The sequence below is a fragment of the Drosophila navojoa genome, chromosome 4 (assembly GCF_054131105.1).
Source record: "Drosophila navojoa isolate 15081-1374.11 chromosome 4, UAZ_NAV_1.0, whole genome shotgun sequence".
In the NCBI taxonomy this organism is placed as follows: domain Eukaryota; kingdom Metazoa; phylum Arthropoda; class Insecta; order Diptera; family Drosophilidae; genus Drosophila; species Drosophila navojoa.
Window position 1 is genome coordinate 17620129 of NC_142892.1, and position 13535 is coordinate 17633663.

The 13535-nt window shown below is 37.8% G+C and overlaps 1 protein-coding gene and 1 long non-coding RNA gene across 2 annotated transcripts in view; one reads left to right on the forward strand and one right to left on the reverse strand.

The window, feature by feature from the left end:
* LOC149091456 (uncharacterized) overlaps window positions 1–13535 on the reverse strand; it is a 125583-nt gene that overhangs the window by 35876 nt on the left and 76172 nt on the right. The gene's annotated exons all lie outside the window — the stretch shown is intronic.
* The window catches only part of Oct-TyrR (Octopamine-Tyramine receptor), a 46143-nt gene that overhangs the window by 14809 nt on the left and 17799 nt on the right, over window positions 1–13535 (forward strand). The window contains exon 2 of the mRNA XM_089259535.1: window positions 3775–3813. The gene's annotated coding sequence lies outside the window, so the exon portion shown is untranslated. The remainder of the gene's footprint in view (window positions 1–3774; window positions 3814–13535) is intronic.

Sequence of the window (13535 nt, forward strand, 5' to 3'; positions counted from 1 at the left end):
AAAAAGTAGTTGGAAAGTAATATTAGCTAGATTATTTTTATGCTGTAGATGAAATAAAAATTAAACAAATTTCGTCACTTACACAAATATTTTTAAAGAAATTTAAAGAGTTTATCGCAAAGAGAATAGCACATTATAGGGTAGAGTAGGGTAGAAATTACTTCAAGGCCAACAAACATTGAAGTACAGTGGAGTCCCCAAAGTTCAAAATGACAAAGGATCCAATTTGGCAGTCGTAGATTTTGCATTAGGCATTATAAAAGGCTTCGAAAACAAATTTGTTTTTGCAGAAAAAATGTAATACGAAACAGCAAACTCATCAAAATAAACATAGCGAATTTTTTCGATTATAATTGAAATTAAAATTTATCTAGAATATAAATTGAATTTTGATTTTAAATTTTACTTTTTTTGAAGGGCACAGCAGGGCCATATTTTTAATACTGCTTGATTGACATGTATTTAATTATTGCGATTTTTGAGAGAGCGAGGGACCTGACTGTATATTGATTTTCTTAATAAAAAAAATGCGATGGGTTCTCGCTGCTAAATCGATTGAATCACTAATAATGACGATAGTAGACTAAACAGTGTGTGTGTGTGTGTCTGTGCTCTGCTATACACATATAGATATACGAAAAGCAATCAATATTTGCGACAGCAGCTCTCTGCAGATGTCTCTTTCTATTTATTATTATTTATTTATTTATTATTTATTATTTTATATATATTTTTTTTTCTTTTCAAACTTGAGCTCAATTAGCTAAAAGTCCATATTGGTGTCCGAGCTCCACTTACCTAATTGATTTTTCGTTTCTAGGCATATTGGGAAGCGCTGCAAATCAACTGGCTTTTGAAATCTCACTTTGCCAAGTGATTTTAATAGCTTGATTGATAGCTTAGCCTAATTGTTCAGCTCGTTGTTGGCCAAAAAAGAGCGAATTTATCATCGTCAGGCAGTGAAATATTGAGATAAATACACATAGGAGCAAAATGTTTTGGCTTAAATGCTGCAAAGTCAATGACTCGAGCAGTGGTTCGTGCACATGATCTAATCAGGCCAAAAAGTAACTTTTCATAAATGCCAAACACACTCACACACACGCACACACTCGCACACTCACACTCACATTATGTATACGCCATGTTGTACAGTTTGTGGTTTACACTCGAGTTGCTGCTCTCTCTCTCTCTCACTCTCCCTATGTCTATTTACATTTACTTTCCTTTTTTCGTGTGTGTTTGCCAGTGCATAAATTAAATTTGAACAGAACAGTTTTTGGCTTAGAAAGTTTGTTGAAGCAAAAACTACGTATACGCCATGTTGGCCATTGAGTCGAGCAGCTGGTTAGCCATCGAGTTATTGTTGTTGCTGTTGTCGCCTCTTGTTTAGTCGCATAATTTTGCAGGAAAAGTAATGAAAAGAAACTGGAAAACAGTGCGCTGCCTTCCCACAGCGAATGCAGCTGGCAGCTGGCAGTTGGCAGTTGGCAGTTGGCAGTCGGGCAGCTGCATAGATTTACACCATTCAACCTGCAGCTGCAGCCAGGCGTATTGTGATTCAAATGGTCTTCGTGCTCAGTGAATGGCGCACAGCTGACGATTAACTTGCGCAGAGCGTCGCCCTGTTTGCACAAAATGTTGGTCCAAAAACGGCGCTGCCAAAAAAGCAGCTCCCCTCCAACGAAAAGTTGTTGCCATCTTTCGAGCGATAAGAGATTTATGCAAAGTGCAGCGGAAATTGAAATTGAAAGGCAGCGGTAGCGCCAGCAGCAGCTGAGGTAGCGCCAGACAGCTGTGCCAAGCTGTGGCTGCTTCATTTCCTCTGCGAGCAAGTTAAAGCAAAGCCTGAGAGCACAACTCATTGAGTCTGGAGTGCTCGGGTGGGGCCAGCGGCTGCCTTTAAGTGCTCAAGTTGTCCAGCGCTTTTCAATTAAATTCAATTTATTAATTTCAATTATTTGCGCATCAAGTGACCGCGTTACAGGCGGGCATAGAAATAAAAATGAAAAAAAAAAGCGAGCCCAAAGAGAAAACTGTCAACTCAGCACACTGAAGCACTGAAGCAGAAGCCCAATAGCAACAACATCCAGATGCTGCCCACCAGCCGACTCCTGCGGCGGCTAAGTGCTGTGGAGGCATTTGATTGATGTACCGCAGTGAGAGCTGGACTGGGCCCACAGAAATGAGCAACAAGCACAACACGCTGCTAAGTGAGCGAACGCATTTAGCCCATTAAACAAAGAGCTCGAAATACTAAAAGAGAGCAAAAAAAAACTAAGCAAAAACCTTTAAACATGCCCTGTAAGAGATGCTTAATTATAAATTAATTTTATTATTATTTTTGATACTTGATGCTGAGAGTTTCTACAACAATTTTATGCTTTTAAAACATTTTTTTAATTTTATTTAATTTTATTTTTTTATTATTGTTTTATTTTTTTCATATTTTATTAATTGAAATATCTATTTGTTGCTTAAATAATTCCAGCATTATATTATATTATTTATGCATCAGACAAGACCGAAAATCAATTTAATCAAACATCAAATGCGGCTTTCATCAGTCAAACGTATTGCGCTGACGTTCATAGCCGGGCTTAGAGAGTATATCAATAAGTCGGGCACAATTAAGGTCAGCTAACATTATCATTCTCATATGTCAAAATCAACAAAGCAGCTGTTGTTTGGCCTTTTGCTCATTTTCGTTTGACTGCCAGTTAATGGCCTCTTTGTTGTTTTTCTGCCTCTTTCCCGCCTTCTTCGACTTGTTTTTTGCTAGTCTACTTTGAGGTCGACTATCACTTGCCTGCCTGGCTGCCTACTAGTCGGCCTTGCCACTTTTATGGCTGACCATAAAAATACTATTAAAACACAAACAGGCCAGAGATAAATGGCTCCAGAGAACAGGAGCTGCAACGCCTATTGAACTATATCCATAAATCTCAAGCACCATGATGTTAATAGTGTCGTAAAAGCCGTAACAAGTCACCTGAATGGCTGTCAGCATGCGACACTGCATATGCATGCACTGCCATATGAAGAAATAATGCTCAAAGTTGAGTGCCTCAGAGAGACTGGGTCAATGAAAATTTCATTGAATTTGTGTGAGAATGCAGCAGGTCTAGGTCTTTGCAAGCATTGAGAAAACCAAACTTGAGAAGACAAAGTTTTAGATATTTATCTATTATACGATACTACTATAAAATATATTTTATATAAAGTTAAAAAAAAATCCTAAGCAGTTAGCAATTAAGAGGTTTCCTTTTGAGCGTTTTTCAAAGATATTTTTTTGCTTACAGTAAAACCTTAAGCCTTTAAATAGATGCAGGGTATATAAAAAATAATTTTAAAAAAAAATATATATATAAATTTGATTCTTCTTATACATATCAAATTTCGATTTAATATGTCTAGCTGGAATTCATAAAAAATCTGAAGGGAGCTAACTTTATCAAATCCCCTTAAAAAAGTCTAGACATTCGACTAAATCCAACTAGTCTGTGTCATCAAATACTGTCTACCTAACTCTCTCTGTATCTCCTTCTCTCTCTATCTATCTCTCTCTGCCCGCTAGACAGATCAAGTTAACTTCTCGCTGCTTTGTTCTATATCAAAGGCGTTTCGACGTGATTCTCAGAAAGTCAATTGAGCTGTTCAGTTGTTTTCACATTGAAATTGTGGCCTTTTCCTAAGCTTAGCTCTTTAAATTCTTTGCATATCTCTCAGTTTCGCCTCTTAATAATCATTTTCCCATCTTTCGTTCTCTTTCAGTGCTGAAGTCGCTTTGTCTGCAACTCCGCAGCTCTTGGGGTGAGTATGTAGTTATATTAATATATTTACATACATCATTGAGGGCGACCAAGGCAATTTGGATCTGATCATATCCACTGTGCTGTGCCCCAAATGCTGTCTGCTGATTGACGGCAAGGCAAGAACACGTTGGACTTCAACTTCAACGCAAAACGTTCCGGCCGTAATAAATCGACATTGCGGCTGGTGGGGTGGCGGGCGCTGGCGAAACATTGGTCAAATTATAACGGTTTAGCTGTCCTGTGCGGTGCGGGGCTGTCTGCGGTGCGCTGTCCTGTGCTGTACACTGTCCTGTTTGGACTTGTCCTGCCATTCGCCTGATGTTGACATATTAGAGGCTTTTGAGGTGCAGAGCCACCTTCATGTCCGGCCCTGCACAATTCCCAGCGCTGGGGCCATTTGCGGTGCGAAATTTTACAGCCAAGCGCTCCACCAGATTATCGGCAAAATAAATAGACAAATTGATTTTAATGGAATTGGATACAGTGCCACAACTTGGGCCACGGCCCGCACTGACAGCGACCCAACTCGGTTGTGCAAACATAATTTCATGTAATTGTGTCTTCGCTGTGGCATCCTCAGCTCTGGTCAGCCTTATTGTGAGTGTGCGAATGTCTCTCTGTGTGTGTGTGTAAGATTGTGTGTGTGTGTATGTGTATTCCTTAAAGTAAATATTTATTGGAGGCAGCCTGCTTTTGGCCAACTTGATGGACATTTTTGGCCAATGGTATATGAAATAACAATCACGAAGGCTGCGTGGATTTATTTTATAAGAATTCCATTCAAGCTAGCTTCACAGCACTGTAAATAGAAGCCCTTCCGTAGAAGGACCTTTGAGACCAAATAAGCTGATTTCGGCAGAATTTAAGATTTTACAGCGGCTCTTAAGCCTTAAATTGCCCAGTTACCAGATTAGTTATCAAATTTTATTCGGCTCAAGGTTTTGATTCAAAAGAAGGCTTAGGTGGCTGCCTGAATTTTGAGAATATATAATATTTATATTTGAAATAAAAAAAAATAAATAAATAAATAAATAAATAAATAAAAATAATTTTAATATTTGAAATATTGATTTGATTTTTTTTTTAAATTAATTAACGTTAATAAAAATAACTATTTGTATAAGTATAATACACTATAGTTGTGCTATATATAAAAAAAAATTATAATAAAATATAAGGAAGACAATATCATCATAAATCGATTTTTTTAAATAATTGACAAATTACTTATAATTCAAAAAATATATACACAAAAATAATCAGCAATAATACTATTCATGATTAATTAGCAAATGAATTCGAGGTCTAGGAGATATATATAAAATATATAAATTTACATAAGTAATTTTATAAATCTACGAATAATAATTTTAAAATATTTCAAATATTTTTAATAAATAAATAATAAAATCTCTCCAAAATAAATATTTAAATTATTTATATATAAAATAAAACTATAAAAAATAATATATATATATATATAATATATATATATATGAAAAAATAAATTTCTAAAATAAAATTCGTGTCAAATAAAAATAAATATATTAATAAATGATAATTAAAAATCATTACAAAAAATCAAAATACAAAATAACAATTAATAGTTTTTTTTTTAAATATATTTAAAATGCAGTGCTTAAATACTTAAGCAGATTTATTTTACAAATATAAATCTTGGCCAGACAATATTCCATAAAGTTGTCGCAGTAATTACCTGTAAGCCAATAACTTTTCAAGGCGACTGCTGTTTGCCTGCCATTTGGCCATTTTGGGCGACAAAACGCTAACAGCAAACTAAAAAGTTATTGCTTAAGAATTAGTTGTTCTCGGCTTGTTCTGTGTGTGTGTGTTTGTGTTTGTGTGGGTGAGCTCAAGTGTTTGAGCGGGAGGGAGAACTTTTAATGACATGCTTTGTATGCGAGCGCGTGTTACATGTTAGCCACATCTGAGCAGCTAGCGACAACTTTTCGAGTACGAACTGTAGATGGCGCCACACACACACACACACACAGACACAGCGGCTTACGCTGGCTTTGTTGGCTGGTCTGCAACGTGTCCAAGTTTGTTTTTGTGCTATTGCCAGCCATCGCGTCGTGTCGTGTCGTGTCGTGTCGTGTCGTGTCGTCGTCCTTTAGCTAATACTTTTCGCTGCACATGGCACATGTTTCTCACCAGCTCTCGAGCATCGAGCATCGAGCATCCCACATCTTTTCACATTCTCACACACAACTAATACGAATTTCACTTAATTGCACTCGAAAAACTATGCATGTGAATTGCACTCAGCTCGACTGGCAAGTGCGGCTAGGTTGGCCGGGGCTTTCTTGGGGCATGGCAATTCGTAGATGGGGGTGGCTCGTTTTGATGGTGTTTGCTGCTGGTTCCAAGTTTGGATCTAGCTCTGGCTGGGTGCGCCATCAGTTTTCGCTTTCAGTGCATGCAGACACTTTTTGACTGAGCGTCGGACGCACACGACGACCGCAAACGACATCTCGAGGGTCTGAGTGGGTTAGAAAAAGTTTTCCGTTGCTGGCTTGGGTTTCCAGATTAAGCGCCCGCCTCTGCCTCTGGCTGCTGTTGAGAGTAGCTCACGCATAAGCGGCACATGGAGCCGAGAGAGCTGCAGGCATCCTTTAGGCAGCCGCAAGCTAATGAGTACAACTTTTTTCTTTCACCTTCACAGCTTTTTATTTCTTTTTCGTTTTGCTTGTTGTCTAGTGTTGAACTTTTCATGCACTTGTTTCAAGCATTTCCAGGCCAGACCAGACCAGCCCAGCCCAGCCCAGCCCAGTGGCCCCAGGCCCGCAGGTGAAATGGCAAAGTGGAAAAACTGGGCGGATCCAACTTAAATGAAAACTTCTTGAATAGAACAATGCGGCATGCAGAAAAGAGGAGTTAACGCCATAACAAAAACTATGCTTCGTTGGATGGTGTAATGATAGCCAAATTGATTAAGTTCCTGTTGCCTCGCTGCCATTGTTCGCCTTTAAGCTGAACGATGGAAATCCCCCTTTAATTAAATTTCTTAAAAATCTAAAAACTAAATCTATAAATCAAAGAGAGCGCAAAAAAGTTGAAATAAAATTTCTGATAATCTCCCAAGCATTCGATGATTTTACACCTCCAGCAGAATTCTAGTTCGTTTCTCTTCTCTGTCAGCTGCTGGGGGCGAAATTCCTCGACTGGCCCTGAGCAGCAGGACGAGGCAACAAAAGGTCTGTCATAAACTGTTGCACTACTCTGAGCATCAGGCAGAGGCGGAAGAGGGGCGGGGCCAGAAAGAGCCTTTTAAACTCTGTGTAACCTTCTTTTGCACTCGCCTCTCACGCATTCCATTAAGGTCACTTTGCCGGAGATGGGCGGGGGGAGGGGCGGTGCGAACTAAAGTGTGCCTAGTGAGCTGAGCCAACCCAGCCCCAGGCTGAATGTTACTTGTCAACATCTGCAAATAAATAGAGCGAAAGAGAGAGGAGAGAGAGTGGCAGAGGCAGCTGACTGAAGGGAGTGTGAGAGGGAGGGAGTGGCAGTGTGTGGGGCAGTTAAAGATAAATTGAAATTTATGAAGCAGACCTGGGAAGTCAAATGCCAACACCAAACTAACCGACAAAACATTTCAGCACTCAAACGCTACTAAGTAATTTATAAGCCACAAAAGTATTGCATTAGCCGCACAAATGATATAGCTTCCGATATACGCAGAAGTCTACGCACGGAACGTCCGGCAAGCACTTTAGCTTCAATTTAAACAGCACAAGTGCGAAATAAAATATATTACAAAAAAAATTGGCATACGAATTGCGTATACGCTAAGTAATTGCAATTTGTTGTCCAAAATTTGTTGCTCTAAATTGCATTGCTGAAAATTTATATATCGTTAGGATAGTGCAGCTCTTGTATTCTCTGCAAGTCCTGAATAGTTTCTATTTTTTAGAGCTATAATAAATTGGTTTTTATTTTTTTATTACATTCTCGGTCATCAGTTGCACTATAAGCAACAAAAGTAGATATTATTCCTTTGCAAAAGTTTATTTACAAAATAAATGAAAGATACAATATGTATATATAAATAATTATTTAATTTGGTATACTAAATTATTAAAAAAAAAAAATAATTTATTAAAAATTAAAAATATAACAATGTAGAAGAAATTTTAATAAAGGTCATATAAAAATCAAAGCATATATATTAGAAATATTCCACGCAATAATTGATTAATGGCAACAAATTAATTTAAAATTAAAATTTAATTATATACATAAATTTAAATCTAATTTTTATATATATGAATTTTACTTTTTAATTTTATAAATATTTCTATTTTTAAATTTATGTATTTATTACAATTGAATTTATTACAGTTTTAATTTAATTTTACACTGAACTAAAAATCAGGGAGGAACCAATGCTTAGTTATTATGAAATATGAGTCAATGTCCAAGTATTAGGGCTTTATTTGATAATAGAGATTTACATTAATAACATAATAATTCATTTAAATTACAAATTTATTATGAATATTTTTTAAAATATTTTTTTATATATTTTTACATATATATTTTTAATTTATTTAAGTAAAATTACAATTTCAATGGAATTTAACATTCAATGATTACAATTAAACATTCTAGCTGGAACTTAACCCTAGTTATTATGGAATATGGGCCATAATAACGAAGCTCTAGCTCCATTCCTGCCCTATAATCAAATTCAAGTCCCGCATCGCAGCCATGATACCCTTTGCCAGTGTATAATGAAATTATATGGCACAGCCCACCTGTCGAAAACTACAAAACGTGCAACAATAGCAGGACGGCAGGCGGGTAGATAGGCCGGCAGGCAGGTAACAAGCTGTGTTTGCCCTGCTCCTGGCAATACATTTGCCAAACCTTATTAAATTATACAGTCAGCTCTGGCTGTTGTCTCAGCCGTGGCGGGGCAGTTCACTCTGCTCAAGCAGCCTTTCCGGCTGTGTCGTAAAATGTTAAAGTGTAGCATATTTCAGCTAAATATTGCAACTACACCAATGAGAGTTGCACTCGGATGCCACAGCTACAAACGATACGCATAAGTTAGCTCCAGATCTCACTCCCTCATTCACTCTCTCTCTCTCTCTCTCTCGCTCTCATTCTCTGTCTCGCTGTGTGCGTGTCGTGGGCCTTGTTCCAGCAGGTGATAAGTTTTGTTGCCGTGAACTAAATTAATTCAAGGCATATAAATTATCGCTCATTGTTCGCTTGTACTCTCGCTCTGGCTCTCGCTCTGGTTCTGGCTGGCTGCAGTCGGCACTGGGGTTATATATATTTAAAACGCAGCAATAAAGCAGCCCAGGCCATTTCATCCGGCCTCGCCCATTTCCTTTAGCAGCATATAATATTCTTACTCTCTACTTATAATGCGAATGCTAAATGGCTTTGGCTTCTTTTCTCCAGGCAGTTGCCTTATCCTTTTGTGTGGACCTCTCGCTGGTGTATGTGTGTGTGTGTGTGTCGACATTTGCGTAGCGTCTTTAATTTAATTTCATCGCGTATACGCCCCATTATGCCGCAGTTGAAACGTCAAGTGCGCCCTGAGAATCAATTGACAAAGCCAAGAGGGGCAAAGCGCTGAGAGAGAGAGAGAGAGAGAGGTAGTGGGAATGGGAGAGAGGGAGAGCTGTCTCCAAACATTATCCATATATGTATATGTATGCATACGTATCAAAATATTGCCTGGCATTTGAACTGTATCGAACAAGTCAGAAAGAAAGTCAATAAGCAGCTCGATTGTTGTCTACAATGCCCTGCAAATTAGGCGTAACTAATTTGCTTTGTGTGTGGGCGCTCCTCACACGCATGATTCGCATGAATTTTGAGCTGGCTTTCAGCTGGAAATTTCGGCAACATGGCCGGGCTCATTGCCTGGCAAGGCTTATGGCGAAATGCGAAAACTTATGCGTGCACCACACCAAGGAGCGCCTTGCGGAATTACTTGCGATGCTGTCAGGCAGCGCCGCAGCCGAAGCGCCCGAGTGACGACCGCATTGCCAATTTCGGCACTCACATGACTGATGTGTGCGCAAAATGGGGCCAAGTGCTGAGCAAGGCCCCGCAAATTATGCCGGAACTTTTTACGCAGCGTCCTCATAATAAGGAAGCCAAATTATATAACTTTGCACTGTCGAGCTGGGAAACCCCACAAGCGAGTTAACCAAATTAAAGAGCACTTGTGTATGTGTGCGTGTGTGTGTGTGTGTGTCGAAAGGTCGGGTACTTTAAAATTAAGACAATTTGTCGTGACAACCGTATCAAATAACCTGGATGATATAAAAAGTTATTCAGAGTCGCCTCGTGGAGAGAGATCTGTCGACTTTTTCTATGTAATTCCACAAGCCGTTAACATTATAGGCATGTGATAGGAAATGGCAATAAAATCAAAATGAATAAATTCGATAAATTTATGTTTTATTGCTTTGTTCACCAGTTGCATCGGTGCCATTGAGTAGGACTTTATATCTCCTTGTATCTGAACAACCATATCATATAGCCAAGATAATATACATGAATTTATTCACCATTTCTTAATTATTTACAGTAGCTATATGAAAGGAAAATGCACACAGACATGTCTCTTCTACTGTGATAGTTTCATTTTTCTATGAATTAGGATTTTGAAGCAAACTTAAATAAGAACGAATACTTCTGCAAAAACAAAAATATATTTTTATATTGTATATTTTGTATTGTATGAAAGCATATTTTGTATTGTATAAAGGTATTAACAAAATATTATTTAAAAAATAAAATAAAATAAATATAAAATATGCCTATGCAAACAGAAAAATAAAAACCAAAGCAGTAAAAAAAAAAATTCGTATGCAAAAACAAATATAAAAATAAAATAAAAAATAAAAATATAATATATAAAATAAAAATTAAAAAAAGAAATATATAAAAAATGCTTATAGAAACATAAACAATTTTTAAATAGAAAAACAAAACAAACAAAAATTTGAAAAAATAAAAATAAAATAAAAGAAAACAAACCTGTTTAAAATATTTAAATAGCAAGTCTAAATGAATACATAAACAGAAAAAGATTATCAATAACTTAAGCAGCTGCTGAAGTACGGCTGGTCAAAATAGTCACAGTCTAATTAAAGACATATATATATAATGTATATTAGGTAAACACGGCTTCGAATTGATTTACAGTTATTGCTACCATTAAAAAAAATATATATATTAAACTTGAACTGTTGTTCTTGAGTATTTTGACAAATATTTGCCTCTTAAATAAATAAGCTAATTACATTAATATTCACCAAAGAAGACAGAGATCACCAATTGCGGCAGAGCTATGTGAGAAAGGTTTTTTTTTTTTTTTCATTTCATTCAATTCTATTTAAGTGTCTTTTGAAAGGGATTCAGTATACTTAAAATCCATACTTTTGTGTATAAGCATTTTATTGATTGAGCATGTGACCTTCCGAGCTGCTTTCAATGCTCGCTCAGTTAATAAGCGAGTAATTTACTTGATGTGCAGAGAGAGACTCAAGTAGAGAGCTACAAACTAAAGGCATTTATCTCTAGCTATCACAGCCATAGCCTGCAAGGACTCACTCAAGCCGTGGACTGCACACAGATTAAAAAGCCAACAACAAATTCCAACAAATGGGAAGCAAAATGATTGAATGGAGAGCACAAATTGTTGCTATGCCAAAAGCAAAATTCATTTCAATATTCATATTAGAATAACAAGTAGTCCAGCACTCAAGTAGTAGAACTCGGTATACAAAAAAATGAAAAACACGCCCACACACCGAAAAAGAAATAAGGGGAAAAAAAAGCCAGAACGAGCTGTCGATGACGTTCATCGATGTTGGATGCCGCTGCCAATGGGAAGACACGCACAGCAATTGTTGCTCACTGTTGTTGTTGTTGTTGTTGTTGTCGTTGCTGTTGTTGGTTGTTCTTCCGGCATGTAAATAAATACTGAAGAAAAGCGAAAAACGGCTATGATTTATTTTCCATTTGGCACGCACATTGTCAATATTTATGGAATTTATCAAAAATTTAGCTGCTGGCGGCCCAAACTCGATGATTGCCTCGACTCACTTGAAGCGAAGCCATCAGACACGATTTTCCCAGCAATAGCAACAACAACAGCAACAACAACAATCTGCATAGCTCATAAAGTTGTCGACACTACTTCGTGCTGGCCCAATGCCGAAAACTTATAGCCAAAAATCGAAGCAGTTATTTATGGACTTTTCTATTTTGCTTCTTTTTTTCTTTTTTTTCTGCTTCTCTCAACTGTCGGAGATGAAAAAGAAAAACGAAAAGCAAAAGAATAAAGACAGCCGGCCCATTTAAACAAATGAAAGCAGCGAAAACATTACGCTAAATATACAGCCAGTTGTTTGGGCCACACAGATGTACCAAATGAGCGGGGGGCGACCCCTCACAAACCAAGAAAAAAAACGTAGAGTACTGAAAATCAAACAAAAATATTTTTGAATATATATATATATATATATATATATATATGCGCATTGATATATATTTATGCCTCTGGGGCATAGCGCGTGTACCAGGAATTCTATGAATGGCTTGCGTAGCACCTGAATGAGTCTATTGAACTGCGGGAGCTGCTGCTATCAGGCAGTTCCCCAATGCAACTTATCAGAGGCAAAAGTATAGGGAATTTCTGTATATTTACGAAACAGATCACAGATATTAAGGGTTGAGTTATGAGCAAATATTTGGGAAAGTTTAAACATTTTTAATCACTTAATTATATGCATTTCCCAGGTGAGTTGCATTTTCATTTATTTATTTTTTTTGTAGATCGTTTGACCTACATATGAAAAAGTCTCAGCGCTTCGATTGTATGGTGATTTCCTACAAAACATTTTGCCATGAATGCAAACTGGATCTAATCTATGTCAAGCATTTCTTTCACTCTAAGCAGCTGGCAGCTGGCAGCTGGCAGTTGCCAGTGGACACTTGGCAGGACAATAAACAGCAATTCCTGCTGCTGCTACTGCTGCTGCAATGATTGTGTAATATGGCTGCACATTTGCATTTGTCGCATACAAATTGTTTGGTGGCCTGGCCGGGGGCAACTCGCACTGCCGAGTGATTTGCGAGCTGTGTTATATGCTGCGGCGGATATATGCTAATTCAGACAGCGCAGCACGGCGCAGCACACACAGCTGCACAAGAGAGAACAATATGCGTGAAGTGGAACCCGAAAACCCCGAATCAACAAGCAGAGAGCAGAGTTGAAACCTCAACCGCAGACCTTGTAGCCGATGCCTGGCTGCGCATTTCTCACGCGTCAAGTCGCTGCCAAATATGATTTATATGCTTTGGCAAACTACGAAATATGGCTGTTAAAATACTATAGATAAATCCCGTATCGAGCACACATTTGCAGCGCTCTAGCGCTCCAAATAAATATTCTGCTGAAAGGAGCGTATATCAGCGATAATCTAATGAATTGTTAGATACAGTATCTAGTGAAAGACTTCCACGAATTCGCTGTAGTTGGAACGGCGATAGACTGCGATGGCTAATTCCCGACTCGGCTTTAGCACTTAATCAATTGTCAGATAGCTGTGACAGCGGCCAGCGCAATAACATAAAACTAATCACGTGTGACAGCTGTCACAGATCGTAAGATATATTGACTTTGCCGGGGCCCGGCGAGGTCAGCGCGACAAAAAACAACAAGTG